At 39.4% G+C, this 17,547-nt stretch overlaps 1 protein-coding gene across 17 annotated transcripts in view; it reads left to right on the top strand.

Moving 5' to 3' along the window:
• AGAP1 (ArfGAP with GTPase domain, ankyrin repeat and PH domain 1) overlaps window positions 1-17,547 on the top strand; it is a 370,539-nt gene that overhangs the window by 62,196 nt on the left and 290,796 nt on the right. For 4 of the 17 annotated variants that reach the window (XM_065069186.1, XM_065069188.1, XM_065069185.1 and 1 more), the window contains exon 1: window positions 17,189-17,343. The exons of 6 other annotated variants lie outside the window; for them this stretch is intronic. The gene's annotated coding sequence lies outside the window, so the exon portion shown is untranslated. Of the gene's footprint in view, window positions 1-17,185; window positions 17,344-17,547 lie in introns of those variants that run through there. 7 more of the 17 variants (XM_065069189.1, XM_065069182.1, XM_065069190.1 and 4 more) reach the window with 5 other exon arrangements.

The raw sequence follows: 17,547 nt of genomic DNA, 5'->3' as shown, positions 1-17,547 counted from the left end.
GCCTGAATGTGAAAGCTTCATAGATAAATTCTGGTTAGAAGAGGGGAACTCAGGAGGCTATCTAGTCTAGCCTCCTGCACAAGACCAGGTATTTTAAAACTTGTTAAAATGTATCTTGTTTGTTACCTGCAGTTGCAAAGCAAAACAGAAGTCCTGTTTGATGTGAAATTTCTAGAATATTCCCCAGTCTCTAGCCCTCTGCTATCCCCCCCCCAGCCCTGCTGGTTTGTAAGTCTGCAAAGTAGAAAGCTTCTTCAAGCTTTAGGTAGGTTTTTTCTTATTTCTTTTTATCTCCCATGCACAAACAAGAATATACATGAAAACTAGTATTTTAAGAGGAATGAAACCTACACTAGGTCCAGCTGGCCCAGGTAAGCAGTCAATAAGGCTTTTGCATAAGTTCCTGTGGAGCTGTAGGCTTTGACACTGAAGGATTGCCAAGGTAGCTGTCTGTGTCTGTTTGCCTGACTCCTTTGAATGTGATCTTAATCTGCTGTGAGAGTGGCTGGAGGCAAGGAAAGAAAGATTGCCTGGTGATTGCACAGCCTTTTTGGCTACAGCGATCAGGTGCGTTCTTCCCGGTTGCCCCAAGAAAAGCCAGGGCTGTCAGGGAAGTGTAAAAGGTGACAGGTACATGGCAAAAGCAAAGCTGTGATGCTCTGTGTGTGACTGGAACCGCACACATCTGTTGAGGTTGTTTGAAACTGAGACCTTCCAAATTTAGTAGAGTTTTTTGCAGAAGCTGTAGCCTGTTTTCCCAATAGTTCCTAATAGTAGTTGGCTTTGGACTATGGCTGAAGGTCTACTGATTTGTTACTGCCTCTTTATTTCTGAGAGCCAGTCTTTGCCCACCTGATATATTGGCTTCTACCTGATAGATTATTCTCTGCATTTCTTGCTGAGCAGAATATCTGTCTTGCAGCATAGAGTTGCTTTGATTCTGCTGATGCTGTGGAAGTGAATTAGCTGGTTGGCCCTACTTGTTCTAGACCCTGCACTAAACAAATTTGCCTCCTCTTTTCTAGTCACTATAGCTGGTAACCAGCTGCCTTCAGTGTGATTTCGAACCAAATCCATGCCAAGATGGCAGATGCCTTGTGTGGTTTGGGTATCCTCACTGGTAACTGTTTGAATTTTGACCTATCAGTCATGGGTTTTGTGCCCTTGAGCTGCTTCACATGGTCTCCAGTCAGGGGAACTGCAGTCACTAACCTGGGAAGAAAATTCAAGTTTGAGATCAGCCAGTTCCTCTTTGCGTTCTTACCCTCTTGTGATCACATAATGATATTCTTTGATATTAATTGCGTAGTTAGGTTTATGTCAGGTTTTTCATGTTGTATAAGCACACTATGGCTGTAGAAGAAACTACCAGAGAAAACTGTAATGTGGGTAAATGAGTTTTGCACTCGAGTATTTCTTACCAATGTGCAGTTGGTAGCCTTTTGTATTTTCACTATTTGTTTTTGAGAAAATGACATAAATCAGTTAGTTTTCCTGCTACTGTATTGCTCAAGATGAATATATAAATTGTTAGAATTGTCCTAACTTCTAAAAAAATCCTAAAAACGGTTGGAACTCTTCACCTGGCAACTTCCTCCTTGATGTGCTAGTTTAATAGGACAGCAATTGCAGTTTTTCTCTCCTAACAGCAGGAGGAATTAATTGACTTCCCAGTTCCAGTGAACCATGGAAAGGGACAGGTTTTTCAAGACAGGAATGCGTGCTTTTTCATTGCTGTTAGGTAATTTTGAATGGAATTATTTAATATTTTCTACTCACAATATTAAAACAAACAAACTCCCAAAAACAAAGTGCACACACAAAGACCGCAAACCAAAACAAAACTCAAAACCAACCACACATAAACCATCTAAAACAAACCAACAACCAACGAAAAAAAAACAACTGCAAACCCCACAGTTTCTTCAGTGCTTTACAGTCACTGGCAAGATGGGTTCTGTCTGTCATAAGGACAAATAATCCAGACTAGCGTTCTGCAATCACCAATTTGCAGTGAATGTGTCAGACATTTAATATATTGCTTTGTATTATGGAGGCAAAGTGGTGCAAGTGAGGCAATAATTACTTCTGTGTGTTCTTTGACAAGAAAGCTTTAAGTCATCCTTTTTTCAGTTCAGATCTTGGATAAACAGCCACCTTCAATCTGATGATTCTTTGTAAAGGAACTAGGAGACAAAATGAACTAAGCTCGCTGTGTGTGATTGGGATATGTTTGCTGTACTTTGGCTGTTGTGAAAATGACTTGTGTGGATAATGGCTGGCTGGAAGCTATCAGATTTGTGACAGCTTTTTAAATTTTTTTTACTGATGAGGTCAAATGTATATATAGTAATTTGTTCAGCTAGCCATGTATGTTCATGTTCTGGAAATCAGTATTTCTTCAGTAAATGTGTGTTTTCTACTGCTTTACTAAATCATTCCCCAAGTTCACTGAACTTCAGATCACTTCATAGTTTGAATGAAGACAAGTTTTTGACAGGTAAAATGTGTTTTTTAGTATATCTATACCTGATAAGCTTTGTTATGGCATTTGGGTCTTAATTAAGCATTATTCAAGAGTGTTCTGATTTTACAGTTCATAATCTTACAAGTTAATTTGAATACCACATATATTACAAGTTCCCAAATATAAGAAACTGACAACTCTTCAGACCAGCTTTACTCAATTCATCGGTGGCTTTTTTCCAGTTAACTAGTGAACAGTTGTGGTGTTGTTTTTTTTTTTTCTCACAAATAATTTTCTGAGGACTTATATTTTCAGATACTTCAAGTTAGGGAGGGAAATGGTTAAATTTTATCAGTACTTGCCCATTCTGGCTGTGCACATGACCCAAATCTGGGACTTAATAACGTTTGTATAATTCTCTTACAATTCCCTGTGACAAGATGATAATAAAGTTTTGAATAAGCATTAAAAGAACTTACTGTTTGCAACACAGTTACATTAAGTGACTGTTTGCATGTGCTCAGTTGACTCGAATGCAAAGCAGACCCAGTTTGCTTGATTTACCTGCTGTGGTGATTTATGTGACTTTATCGTAGTTCACGTGCGTTGAGTGAGAAGTGCACAGGCTGTCTCAGCTGGGTTGGATCTCAAGTTCTTTGTAAAGCATTTTATATTATCTACCATTAAAACTGCTTTATATAAAACTGCCAAACCTATGAAGTATTAATGAAGATGGGGCTGTGCATTTTGCGATAAGTGTGTGAGTGATTGTGTAGGACAGATTTCCATGCTGTATACTTGGTTCAGAATTTGATACTGAGTGTTTTTGGGGTTTGTGTCTTGTGGCATTCCTTGGTTAAATAATCTTTAATGTGTATATGCTGAACTCCTGACTATCTAGTTACGTTATTGTAAGTTATAACTTTGGGAACTTTTGCTATATAATAAAAAAATGTGAATCATAGTGCAAGCAAGCATGTATGATTTAAGATTTCTACAAATATGTTGTTAGAATCAAGAGGGTGTAAATCATCCAATTAAGAATTCCCTTGCAGTTAATAGCTGTTGGTATTTGGTTTCTCAAATGCCAAGAGCAAACTATTTAACTTGGACATAAAAGCCATAGTAAAAGCTGAAGGAGCATACTTGAAAATCCTATCCTGATAAGAAGGAAAAATACAGCCATTCATTATTTTGAATTTTTGAATGAATTTTTGACATCACATTCTTTCTACTCAGGAAGGAAAACATGTTATCTTTTCAGCTTTCATCTGTTATGACTAATCTTAATTTAAAGCAGCCTTTTAATCTGCAGCTTCAAAACCTGTGTTCACTTAGTTTTCTTGTACTTCTCAGTATCTTCAGGACTAAGTTTGTTACATGCCCAGGTCACATCTTCAGAGACTCTAAGCCAAAAGTAAATTTCTGCATAGTAATCTGAACCATTAGAAAATGCTGTGACTTTGAGTTAGAAGAGTAGTTAAGAACAGGAGCAGCAGAGCACTTGAGTTATCCAAAATTCTTTGCTTTTACAAGAGGTTTACTCAAACCCCTGTCTGGGATATAAATGTCAGTTAAATGCAAGGATGCACAGGTTACATCATCCTTGCGAAACAATTTTTATGATCCAGTCTTCGATATACATTGGGAGTAATGCTTTGAGGTGCTAATGAATAATAGCTGGCTAGGTGACTGGCCTCTCACTAGAGGTCAGAATGCTTATTATAATCACTAATATAAATATTAGCTTAGGTTGATGTGGAATGCAACTTGCACATTTTGGAACTGGAGAAAAAAAGATGCACTTCCTCCAGTTGCCAAAGATGGGTATGGAGGTTGCTAGCATGAGGAATAGCTTGACTTCAATGTAACTAAAAATCAATACAAAACAAAACATACAAGTCCTGCTAGAGCATTTGCAATAAGCTTGGTTTAATGCTAGTGATTAAGGGTTCTCCTTGGACTGGCTGTCCAGCATTGAACTCTGGTTCTTACTGTATTTCCTTCATTCAGCTGCATGTGAACCTTATTTCTTGGAGGACTCTTGTATTTGAATCCTGGTATCTCTTTTCAGTTAATTAAGATGTCTGTTAAGAGCTCAATATGTGAGGTATTGAGATGTGCCCTGTTAAATTTCTAGGTGTGTAAATGCTGTAGCACAGTGTGGCTTCTTTGCAATATCTACATTGCAGCATCTGTTATTTACTTGCTGCACTACATTGTGTGGCAGGTGTTAACATTCTGAATTTTCCCAGATTACCTGTGAGGATTCCTGAGAAGGTCTGAAAGAGCACTGAGACTGAATTTGCATGTTCTAGACTTGCGGTAAATCTGCACAAGTTTTACCTCATTGCAGGAAGAAAGATATGATTTGGCAAGTGAGAAGCCAAGCGTTCATAGACCTCAGTCCAATAGGTAGGAAAGAACAAACCAGCATTCGTGAGGAGTTGAGGCATCATTCCATAGTCACATGTTCATTAAATCAGAATGAACATACCTATGTTTCTGGAGCATTTGCTGTAGTTTTTCCTTTTTTTTCTCATGTTGAATTGTACCTTTCTTGGCTGCACATTCACGGATAAAGGAAGAAGTGGCATCCTATCTGATCAGTGACACATGTAGAAAGGGCAAGTATCTGTTTAAGGTTGGCCTTTCATTTCAAGTTGTGGCCAGCTGATGTTAACCTGGTTGGTTAGATTCATATGTGAAGCTGCTTTCACAAAGTTTTCAGAGTAAGGACAAAGAAAATATGGTCTAGCAGTCTGCAAAATAAATTCTTGGTTAAAATGAGCTTCCATCCTGTTTCTGATAATGCTTTTGATAGCTGGAAGCTTAGTGCAAGTTGTTTCCTAGTCTCTCTGTACCTTTAGAAGATTAATTCAGGACAAATGCTGCCCGGTTGTTAGAGATGACAATTGTGATGGAGGAACTAAGCCTGAGGATCTTAGTTTGAAGACAACAAGATATAGTATGTCACTGTTCCATTCACCAAAGGTTTTGCATTATTTGCTTTACTTCTCTCTGCTCTGTGTCAATATTTCCAGGCAGCAATGTGAGAACCATTCCCCATATATTTCAGTTTACGTGGCTGAATTCAGGAATTCTACAAATCGAATTTACTATTCGGAGAAACAGTGAGTTAAGTATTTCTAACTTGAAAAATGGTGTTATGAATAATTATTTCTTCTACAGAGGAGTCAGTTTAGAAGAAGAGCCAAAGGAGCCAAGATCAGCAGCCTTATTACCTATACTTAATGTGACACTGGAGTAAACTGGGGTGATTGGTGTTGGAATTGAGGTGTAATTCACAGGAAGCAAGTGACTTTGAAGCCTGTGTTTGTGCAGAAATTGAAAACCAGGAGCCGGGGCGTGTTCTCCTTGAGCTGATGAGAATGTGCTGCACAACTTGAACTCTTCTGAACGCTTGACCTTGCTGGATGAATTTGAAAACTCACGTTTGCATTAAGAGAATTATGGGATAGAATGGCTTTGTTTCTCTGTGTACGTATCATAACGAAACTGTTGTAGAGCAGAACATGGCACAGCTGAGCTACCCTTCACATAGTCAAGTGTATTACATAAATTATGTGGTAAGAAAAACCCTTGAGATGCTTTTTCCTGAGTCTGAAAATGTATGGTTGAAGTTTGTGCTGAAATACCCAAGGGGGTTACAGTGCAGAGCTGTTCATGTATCTGGCTTTCTATGTGGTACCATTGACCAAAGAAGCAGTTGTGGGTGAAGATGCTCTCCATTCCATTGTATTAGACACTGTCCTCTCGCTTGACTGTAAGTGTGGAAGAAAATTTCTCTGAATAATGTTTCTGTGTTACTCTTCCTTAAGACACTGAAGACCTTTAAATGAAGTAACTTCTGACTTGTCATACCGTAGCTGGTAAAGATTATTTTGCGTAATTGTAATTTTTTCTCTTATTGACATGTGTGCTCGTCATAGCCCAGGGTGGCTTTCTGACATGACTGCAATTCAGTACATAAGATTTTTTTGTGGATTAGTGTTTCAGTAGTGTTTCTCCTGTTATTGTAGTGTTCTGGATCTCACTTGAAATTCACATTTGATTACTAAACAAAAAAGCACTAATAATAACAGAAAGAGACTATGTTTTCTTAGCTTGTCAAGCTGTGGAATAATTAAACAATGCCTGTGACAGGATTATTTGATTTCCTTGTCCAGGTGTGTCAGATACTCTGCTCCTCATCATGCTTTTCAATGGTCTGTGTAGACTTTGCTTTTCTTGTATTTTAAGGGATTCAAATATCTTAGAATATGTATAGAAATTGTCCTGTTCTTAAAGTACCTGTTGGTTCATCAAGCTTCTGCAATTAGAAAACGGGTACCTTTCTGTCTTCATGATGTTGGGCTGAGACAAGAGCAGATGCTTGAGGGTACTTTCCTGTTGCACAGACTCTACCCTGTGGGTCGGTTCTTCATTTTTCATGATGCAGTAGTTTTTCTTTTTGCTGTGGAGGTAAGTAGTTTTTGAAGGAGGTGGCACCTTTGCTAGGAGCAGTTGAGTAACCATGTAAGATAGCAGATACTAAACAAATTTAAAACTTCAGGTGCTGTTAAGTGAAATGTCCACAATATTCCATGAGATCATATTGCAATATGGTCAATGCAGTTGACAGAAAAATAGATAATCTGGCAAAATTTTGTTATTTCAGCTTACTAGTGGAGGAACATGTAACTTGCAAGAACATCCTAAGTTTCAAAGTGTCCTCCTTTGTGTTGCAATATCTGAACTGTAGGATTTTGGAGGCCGCCAAAAGGTTCTTGTGGGGAAGTTAGTAACAATCACAGTGATTCACTTGGAAAAGGGGCTGAATAGGCAGGGAAGTTCCATCTGCTCATGCAAGGCCAAACAGACTTTCCAGAGATGTTTCCTTGGAGTGGCATGACATTCTGAAAATCGCAAGCAGAACCATAAGCCAGTCTGTTGTGTTGGGACATATGAAATGTGGTATTTTAGTTCCTGAATGGGAGCGCTTGTAAGGCACGTCCGGAGTTCCTGGGTCTAAGCCCCTATGAAAATCAGGGCCACCTTGGAGCATGGAGGCTTCACAGCTTGTCTCGGCAATCTGGCTTTTCTCCCAGTGTCTAACAGGTATTTCACTTGCTGCTTTCTGTGCCTTGTGCTTCCAGTGTGCATGCCCAAGAAAGCTCCTATTCTGTCTTCTGCCTTGCCATTAGGTATTTACCTGTAGCTTTCTCCTCTTAAGACTCATGGAACTCTTTGCCATACTGAATTTAAAAAATTGCATATAAAAAGTGTAGGTGTTCTGGGAAATCTCTTCATCATAACTATTGCAGAGCCCCTAGCAACTGTAGGAACTTTGGCATCACAGAACTGTTCATCACTGTCAGCTGAATAAGCGAAACCTCCATAGTATTAAAGTATTTATAACAAAATAGTCTGAAGTTGCCCTTTAAAATAGTTGATGGCCTTTTGTGTGTTGTCAACAAATGTGTTAGTAAAAAGAATCCTAAATTAAACCAACTGAAAAATTTGCTTTGCTATTTGAAAGTAAGTAGTTTTTGCTACTTTTTTTTTCATAATTTGGTCTGGAGTAACTGCAGTTTTTAGAAAACAGTAGTGTTATGTCAGGTGTTAGTAATGAAGAGTAGCTCCTGGTTTCCTATTAAAATGACTCTAATTCAGTTCTTATATTTGTGATTTTTTTAGAAGTAATTTTGATCATGTGCCTCAGTTTTGAAAGATGTTGTTAAGCATGGCTGAGAAGTATTTCATAAGAGCAGTTTGATTGCTGGCGTGTTTGCAGCATGTGAAATTTTTGACAGAAATCTCGATTGATTCTTCCATGTTCAATAATGTGTTCATTACAATGGTATTTCCTGAGCAGCTGGGCTTGCTTAGCTTTGGAGCTAAAACAGCAAAAGCAAGGAAGTGAATTTTCCAACCCCCCTGCACCTCCCCCTTTTTTTTACGTTAGAAAATTGTTGATTTTTTTCCTTTTTTTTTTTTTTTTTTTTTTTTTATGTTAATGAAATGGCATAGAAACCATTTGAATAATGAGGGAGGGAAAGAATAGAAGTGGGGGACCAGGAGGAAATGGCACGTTTCTATAGTCATGTGTATGGTGAAAGAGCTGGCTTTAGGTATTAGCTTACCCTTTTGGAACTAGTCTAATCAAAATTCATAGATGTGTGTTTCCTGATGGTCTCTGAGTTAATAAGTGCTTCTGTTTCAGGCACATCTTCTGAAGTGGTAAAAAATAAGTTTTCTACATCAAAACTCTTTGGTAGGTCTTCAGATAATAGAGTTGGCCATTGTAATGCTTCTTACCAGCAATGTGATACCAGTTAAAAAAAAAGTATGTGAAATGGTGGGTCTGTAAGGAAGAATTAGTGTACATGTATTGTTACTGCATTGAGACAAATTTCAAAAGTTACTATAAGAAAAGTATTTTAACAATGGGAAATACTGTACTTCAGGTTTTAATCTTGTGTCCAAGTAGAATCTTTGTTACTTAGACTGAAAATACAGAAATCTGTTGGAAGTACTGGAGCGCTGGTATTTAATAGCATTTTCCAGCTGATGTGACCTTGGATTTCACTGCTTCCTGCCACCCATCACCTGCTCAACAGTCCTGCAGGTCTGGAAGGAAATGGTGAAACCTCCTCAGCTTCCTTTCTCATGTTGTTGCACCTTCAGTGTAATAAGGACCTGAAAACTGTCCTGTGTATTGTGATATTTTAATGCCTAAAAGGGGGTGCAGAATTGGCCCCACAGCCTCTTCAAGAGTTATGGGAAAAATCTATATCTCAGTGACACATGGTATATGAGCTGTTGTGTCAGAGGAGATTATTGCAACACATGCAGGTACTTGCAACTTGATTTCTTTCTTGCCTCTAACCTTAGTGCACCATTGAGAAGACCGGTGCAGGAGAGCAGTGGACTTACTATTATTTTTTTCCCCTTAAGTTTCTGTGTCCTGCATTATTATTAACGAGTCAACTCTGACAGGCTTTCAGGCCTATTATTAGCTAGCTTGTACATACAAGCAACTAATATCTGTCATTGGGGTGGATTTCTTAAGAACTATTTTCTGGTCTAATTCTAGCTTTTCTTTCTGCCAAATACATGGTGGTAGTTCCATTCTCTTGGGTGGCTGTGTGTGGAGCACGCCAAGAAACTCATGCTACAGGCAGCAGTTTAAGTAACCCTATACTTCACATGCATGTTTGTACTACATGGTGTGGCTTGCTCAAGTCAAAGAAGAGGGGGGCTGTGGTGGACAAGAGGAGGGCTTGACAGTATAATTTATGAAGGGCAGAACCAGGCTGGAGTTGCAGAAGTGGCGGAGTTGTAAAGCTAAAGGTAGGTGTGCAGATGTTGCTTGGTAAATAAAGATTTTTAGTAAGTTGCTTGTGAATTGAATCTGCTTGGGTTTGCTGATTTGCATAGTTAGTTACCATTTTGTTTTATGTAATTCAGTAATTTATTAGGCAGGTCTGTAGCTTTCAGCACCTACTTAAAAACATCTTTGTATTTGCTCAACTTTTGGCTTCTTGACTCCAGGATGGCTTGAAAACACTGCTACTGAAGTTGATTTCACATTGTATTATCTTTACTACTGTACTACATTTTTGAAAACAGAAGTTTTAAAGGAGTTTCAGCAAATGTTAAAAGCTTTTACAGATGCTATGGTCTGTTTAGTTACAGAATGGCATTAGGCAGGCTTTTAATGCAAGTTTTTTGTAATGCATGGGTGGCTTATTGCACACAGTAACTAGAGGGTCAGAGCTCTGAGCAGTTTCCATCCAGCTGCTTTTGTACTGGATCAGAAAGCATGCTTGTGTAATTCCATTACGAAGTCATAGGCTTAGCATGCAGATGCATTGGATATAGACATAGAAAATACTCAATATATGTGATAGAAATAACTGTAGAGATAGATATAGTTCTGGAGTAGGCTTATGTTTGAGTGAAAACTAGCATTCCTTTGCTGAACTTGTAAAAGGGAGTGTAAAGTTGTAACTGCTCCACAAGCCTCTCTTCCCTGATATAGGTTTTTTTTGAGAATATGGAATAGCTGTATCCAGAATGACACCATTGCTGAGAGTTTATCTACTGACAGAGGAGACCAGACTGCACTCCCTGTTATATTCCTGTTCTTTGCTTTCTTCATTTGCTTGCGTACAGTTTAAAAATAACAGGAGCCAAATATATGCTAGATGTTATGACACTTGATTTTGCGGGGTTATGTTGTATACCTGGTTAAAACATTGATATTTTTGTCACCAGTTGAAAGTGTAGCAACTAACTCTTACACTGTTCAGTGAATAGATGGGTCAATAACAGGTATGATAGCATATCCCTCTTTCTTATGTTGATGGTTTAAAGTTTGTGCTTTTAGAGTAGTATGTTGTCATAAAAACGTAAGCCTCTGAATTCATGGCACTTAAGAAGTCTGTCCAGGTTTCATGCAAATAGCAATGTGACTTTAAGTACTCAGCTTGACTGCTGTTAATGACAAATTCACATGTTTCCGATATTTATTATATGCAAATTCAACCAAAAGTGCTTTGTTGAGTTCTAATACGTGTTTTTTCCTCTCTGCAGTGCAGTCTCTTCAAGTGTGTAAGTGATTTGAGGTGAAAAACAGCCTGCATGAAAATCAGTAACACTGCGTAGCTAGTGGGCATCTGGAAATCTTCCTGCTTCATAGGATATTGAAACCTCCTATGTAATAAGCAAAAGTCCCAGTCCTTTGAGGTACTGGAACTGGGTACTGATGCTGCTTGTCAGGATGTTTTACTGTGCATGAGACAGGGGTTAAAGAGCAGCTATGATAGTCCGAGTTAAAAAGAACTTACCTTTTAGAAAAAAGGAATAATATCCAAAATGAGGTGAGGATTTTTTGCAACCTATCGAGACAAACACGGCTTTATTAGCTCTGTATTTTAAATGAGATTCTGAAGTGACATTGTATATGCACTTTAATTAACTATCCCTTAGGGAACACTGGGTGTGTGGAAAGATTTCTATTCTAGCTTGTTCTTGGAAGCTTTGCCCACCAGTAGCTGGACAGGAGTTGTCCTTTCAGGGTGATCCTTTCCCAAACATCCCTCAGACAGCCAGGATGCCTCGCTGCTACTTTTCCGTGTCTGAGACGTTTTGTCTTGGGACATGTAAATAATAGCAGGCAGGTATAATAGAGGTTGTATTGGCAGTCTACCTAAAAGCAAATTAGAGATACAGAATTTGTATTTCTAAGGTTATGCTGATGGATAGATTATATGTGTTGGCAGCTTGGATAAAAACTTGGATTAAAGTGGAAACTGAGTTTTGGGATCACGTGGCAAGCTGACTACAGGGCTGCAAAGAGTGGTAACTCCTGCTCCTTCCCCAGAGGAGCTGATTAAACTGCAGATAACTCAGTATTAACGCTGCAGGGCAACTTGTAGAAGCTCTGAGCAACTCAGGATGATGAATGGAGGACTAGTTAAATTTATAGAGTCCTAAAATGACATTTGCCCCTTGGAAGGCAACCATGAGGTGGATGTGGCCCCCAGTGAAAATGAGTTTGACGCCCCTACTCTATAGCATTGCTACCTCAGTTTTACCATTTAGTGTTTGCATATAAAGTCCTGTAGTAATGTGGTTAGTTTTTGTACAGCAGTCTGGTTCAACTACAGCCTATCACTGGAGTTTGCTGACAAGTCTCTGTGAGCTGTGACTACCCACGCACTGAAATGCTGTGATACAGCAGAGCACAAAATGGGGTGGTTTTAATATTGGCTGTTCCATACCAAAAGTTTTAGGAGCATGACAGAATTATAAACCAAGTTAATTGTTCCACCTTTGCTGGGCACATTTACCACTGTGAAGATTCACTGTACAGCTACCAGGATAGGGTACTGCATGCTTTAGTGGCTCAGCTTAAAAGTATTAATGAAGGGGGAAAAGTACTTTCTATGGTGTTTTGTTTTGTTTTTCTTTGCCTGTTCTGTTGCTTCAGTTCTATAGCAGAAAAAGGCTACAGCTTTTCTGTTGAATGACATGATCTAAAAAAGCATTTGCTTAAAATGGGGAGGTGAATCCTACAGATTTACTTCTCCAAATGCCCGTTTGTTTAGTGAGAAGATAACTTGGGATGATGCTGTTTTATTTATTAGAAACTCAGCTGCAGTTAGGTGTTTTGTTTTGAAGCTGAAGAGAAGCAGATGGATAGGCAAAATATATTAATTGTAATGGTTCCAGAAGCTTGAGGGCAGAAATCAGAGGATAATCTTAGTCATACAGAAAAACTGAAGACTTTTTGTGCTTTTCCTCTTTAAAAAATGTCTTTGGTTCTTTTAAGTAAATTGCAGTGATGAAATCTGTGACACTTGGGCATCAGAAATTAAATGCAATTTGGAATTTGCTTGAAGCAAATAAGAGAATTTTTAAACAGTGTGTATCATGGTTAAAAAAACATAATTGATTTAACTGTTAAATATTTTCCCATTTCTCCTTCACTTACCTTAAATTATGGGTATGAATCGAAGATATTTCATTAATTGTATTTATATAATAACCTATTCTCATGAAGTATGAGACTTTCAGGCTATCGAGTGCCTAAATAGATGTAATTGATGTGAAAGGTAATATTAAAATCCATAATTAGAAATGAAAAGTAAAAGTATTGTAGGACTGTATTTTTCTATATGCATATGTATATTTCTATGGAATAATAGCCCTGGCACTAAGAGGCATCACCTTCCTGGAGTAGTGGTGATGGCCTTTTGGAGTTGTAAAGTACTCCGAGTTGTTGTGAGGACCCACTGTTGCTATTGGTGAGATTTCTGGTTAGATGCCGAGACCTTTGCTAAGAACAGCAGCAGCTTTCCAGGATGCGTGCTTCTTATGTCTATCTAATAGCTGCTCTAATACTATATATTTATTTTGTTTTGGTTTTTCTTGCAGCAGTTAACCAGGTGAAGCTGATGCATTGTATCCTGTGACTCCCCTCGGGCATCTCTGTGATGGATGGGAGATGTATTTAAGTCTTATGGGCTTTGAATGGGCTTGCTGCAACCTCATTTTCCCTTAACTACAGATGTGCAAACATTTTATTTCTCTCCTGTTGAGAGAGAGACAAATGATTGAGTTGCATTTTTACTGCACATGCCATCATCCTTATCCCTTTCCTGCTCAGCATCCAGTGTTTTTTAGGACAGGAATGTGATCTCATTGACAGTAAGATCATTATTGGTAGCAAATGCTGACTTAGTGCTGGTAGCTCCTATTCTCTGTATTGTTGTGAGATGTCTCTGTTCTTCCTCTTAGTGAAGAATTGCCTACAGTGAATTCAGGCCTATTTTAATGGACAAGTGCATTGTGACAGAAGAACACAGATCAGTGGCTTAATGCAAACCCTGTGGCTTGAGAGAGACCTTGAGTTTGGTCTCTGTACTGCTGGTACCCTGCAGCACAATGTTGTTCTCGTCCAGATGCCTTCGCTTGTTTCCTCGTTGAACACTGATCTGTAATGACAAAGAGCGGATGGAGCACAGTATCTCCAGAAGATAAAAGTGAAAACACATCTGAATTACTGCAAGAATTGTTCAGGTGACCTAATTTTGTCTTCCACCATCAATCTGTTAAAAGAACTACTACTTGGAATGTTACTGTGTGTCTCGAGTTTAACTGGCAGTGTGCAAACCCGTAATTTAGGTCTGCTTTTCTTTAAAAATGACAATGAGAGCAGTGAAGATTTGAATGATTAGAAGTTGTCCAATAAAATCAAGACATAGACATATAAACAAACAGCATCATGAAGGTTGTGCATCCCTAAAACTTTCAGTATAACAGGCTAAACTGCCAAGGCTTTCTTAGGATTGAAATTCTAATGCTTAAATGCTACAGATGTATATGAGGCTTAAGTTTCTCCTTGTCTGTCTTTATATATTTGAGTGGTGATTGTACTGAACATGCTAATGGAATATAAAATTCTTGTAAGGAATTCAAGAATCATTCAAGAGGGTTTTTTTCCAAACATTTATTGGGAAATGCAAAATGCAAAGCCTATTTTATATCACATTCAATGGTTTAACAATTATTTGCTTTATAATGTCAGTATCAGCAACATTAGTTGCTTACAGTGACCTTGCTTTACAGTTGTTGGAGAGTAAAAAGGGTTTTCCTCCCAGCATGGTCTTCTCCTGGATGGTTCATGTTCAGCAGTCAGTGCTGTGTACTGGTGACTCAGTCAACTTTGATGAGAAACTCAGCTCAAAAATATCGTTCAGCTTGGGAAGCAATGCATGCTGTATTCACAGGGCTCCCTCTGCACTTTCTTTGGTCATTTTAGTTTCCATTTTAAATCCAAAATATTTAATTTTTAGTTTCTTTTTAGTGGTGCAGTCTCTTGCTACAGCTGCAGTACTGGGGTTTTAAAGTAAAGCAGGCTGGGCAAAGTAGAAGTCTATGTGAAGATGGCTTGAAGCATTTTAAAGGTGTTTGAGATAGCTGTGTTACCCGTGTTTTACCATGTGGATTAAAATAAATTATTGCCATTTATTGCTGAAAAAGCGAGACTCTAAATTATAGTAGAGTTCTTCTCTTGTGTGGAACATGTTTATGCATTTGAAGTCACCGGGCTGGGTTTTGCTAGTTTGGTGGCAATGTTGTGAGATGAGTTAACGACCTGTGTGAAAAATCAAAATACCATATTGCGTGTATACAAAAGGCTTTATATAGCCTCTAAAGATGCACTGGGTTTTGGTTTTGTTCCTGATTAAGTTCTTCAAAGTAGTGTAGATAGGCCTGATCTCAGCAGTAGAAAGAAAAGTGGCAAGTATGACCTTTGAACAGCTATGTTGAATGGAGGATTTTCACTGTGACTATATTTGAGGGACAATGAGACTTCGTAAAGCAAAATACTTCAGAGGTATTTCATGTACTTGGCAGATGGTAGTACAGTCATTTGCAATTTTTGGATTGGGTAGGATACACGATGGATATATACTCCTGTGTCATTCACATCTTGTTGGTGAAGCCCCATATTTATCGTTTGTGTTGTGCTTTATGCTTCCAGCTGCCTGCAGAATAAAGGTAACTGGGAGCTGCTGCCGAGGGCCCTTCAGGACACAAGGCGTAGGCTTTAAGCCAAGTGAGTTGTTTGGGTTGGCTGCCTGACTTCTGGCTGCTCTTGTCCCAGGGCCTGAGGGACTTCTGATCTGGGATGGGATCTGTGGTAACTGTGATGGGAAGAGTAGTAGGGCAGGAGGGAACAGGCTGCTGCTGCTCAAGCTGCTGGGACTTCAGCCCACCTGGGGTGGGTGCAGTGAAGTGATGCTACACGTGGGCTACAGACACAATCCCTTGAGTTAAGGTATTGCCTAGGCCAGCTGTGTGTCTCCGTGGTAACTTTGGACCTTTTGCAGAATATTCATAATGAAATCCCTTATTCTGTTAATTATGCCCTTGCTTCGAGGTAATCTGATTATTGTATTTCTAATGACAGATTCCTTTAAATTGGAGTAGTTTCTCAGTCTTGTGGTGAAGAGGGACGACAGGACCAGCAAATGATGGTCTCTGGACTGCCAGCATAGTCAGTTGTGTTACAAGAAGTCTTACTTACAAGACTCACAAGAAGCTGCAGAGTGGTGAGTTGTGATGAGTTGTCAGCTCGAGCGGCAGAGCAACCTCTGAGTATGATTTACTACGTGTAGAAGAGCTGTTGCAGCATCCCAAACCCGACGATGGCTGTAAATACTTGCACCACCGGTGTGACGGTAGCCCAGGGACCGGAGCAGAGCCGCCGGGGGCCGGCCCCGAAGGCGGGCAAGGTCCCGGGCAGCTCCGGGGCTCGGTGCGGGGAAGGAGGGGGTGGATGCTCCGCAGAGGGCTGAAAGAATGTGCCGGCTATTTGTCTGCGCTTAAAAGTGGTTCCTGTGAAGGGGTCTGTCATCCCGGGAGGATGAAAAATGGTTGATTCCACTCCCGGTAAGAAGCTGCATTGCTGGAGCGGCGCGCTGGAAAGTGCGACCTGGATTTGGCTGGAGGATGCGATCGGCAAGCCGTAAATGTTAGTGCGCTACATTGTGTTACAGTGGCTGAAGTCTGGTGGTTTAAAGCACATCTTACTTAGTAAAGCGTGTATCTTTTTGTTTTAAATTATTTAAATTATTCGTGTATTTCTCATTAGGCACATTTTTCATTGCAGGTTCTGCTCCCCTCCTGCCCCATTTAGAAATACATATTGAAAATGAATTTAGGGATGTCAGAAAAATGGAAAAATCTGCCATCGTTCTGTGGTAGTGAATGAGCATTTAGAAGGAGCTGGAAGTGGTTGTCAGCCTTGTCAAGTGTGACCAGGGAGGTTGTGGAGTCTCCTACTCTGCAGACATTCAAACCCACCTGGACACCTTCCTGTGTAACCTCATCTGGGTGTTCCTGCTCTGGCAGGGGGATTGGACTGGATGATCTTCTGAGGTCACTTCCAATCCCTGACATTTTGTGTTTGTCTAATTCTGTGATGTTGGGTTGTGCTTAAGAGTTTTTCTCTAGGGCTGGTCTTGATCAGGTATCTGCTCAAGATACATTCAGTGATGAATAGAGCAAAGATCAATAATAAATGTTAATTATTCAGTGTTAAAGAAAAGAGCATCTGTCATATCTGGAGAATTGAGTTAAATCATCAATTCACTGTGTCCCAACTGGTAATTGATCCACAGCATGTGCTGCAGGATCCCGTTGTCATCAGTAAACTAATGTGGACAGTAGCTGGAACCCAGAGCATCCTTACGACTTGTGTGCATCTGGTGTGAGAATACAACCTCCTACCTGGAAATGCTCCTGGAGTGTGTCCTGCCCAGATCATGCCACATGTCTCCCAGTCTGGTACTGAGGTATGTGTCTGGGGAGCACCCAAATAGAAGCTTTTATCTTCTTTGCTTTCTTCTGCATGATTTTTGAAGCCATCTTGGTAGTGACTTGCCTTGATGGCTTTGGGCTTCACTTGTTTGAGTTACATTTTCACTTTCCTTAATTTTTCCTTGTTTACTGTTTTTTTTAATCCAATGGGTATTGTTAAAAATGATTGCTTGGAAGAG

Source organism: Columba livia, chromosome 7 (assembly GCF_036013475.1).
Source record: "Columba livia isolate bColLiv1 breed racing homer chromosome 7, bColLiv1.pat.W.v2, whole genome shotgun sequence".
NCBI lineage: Eukaryota > Metazoa > Chordata > Aves > Columbiformes > Columbidae > Columba > Columba livia.
This window is presented reverse-complemented; position numbering and strand designations above follow the sequence as displayed.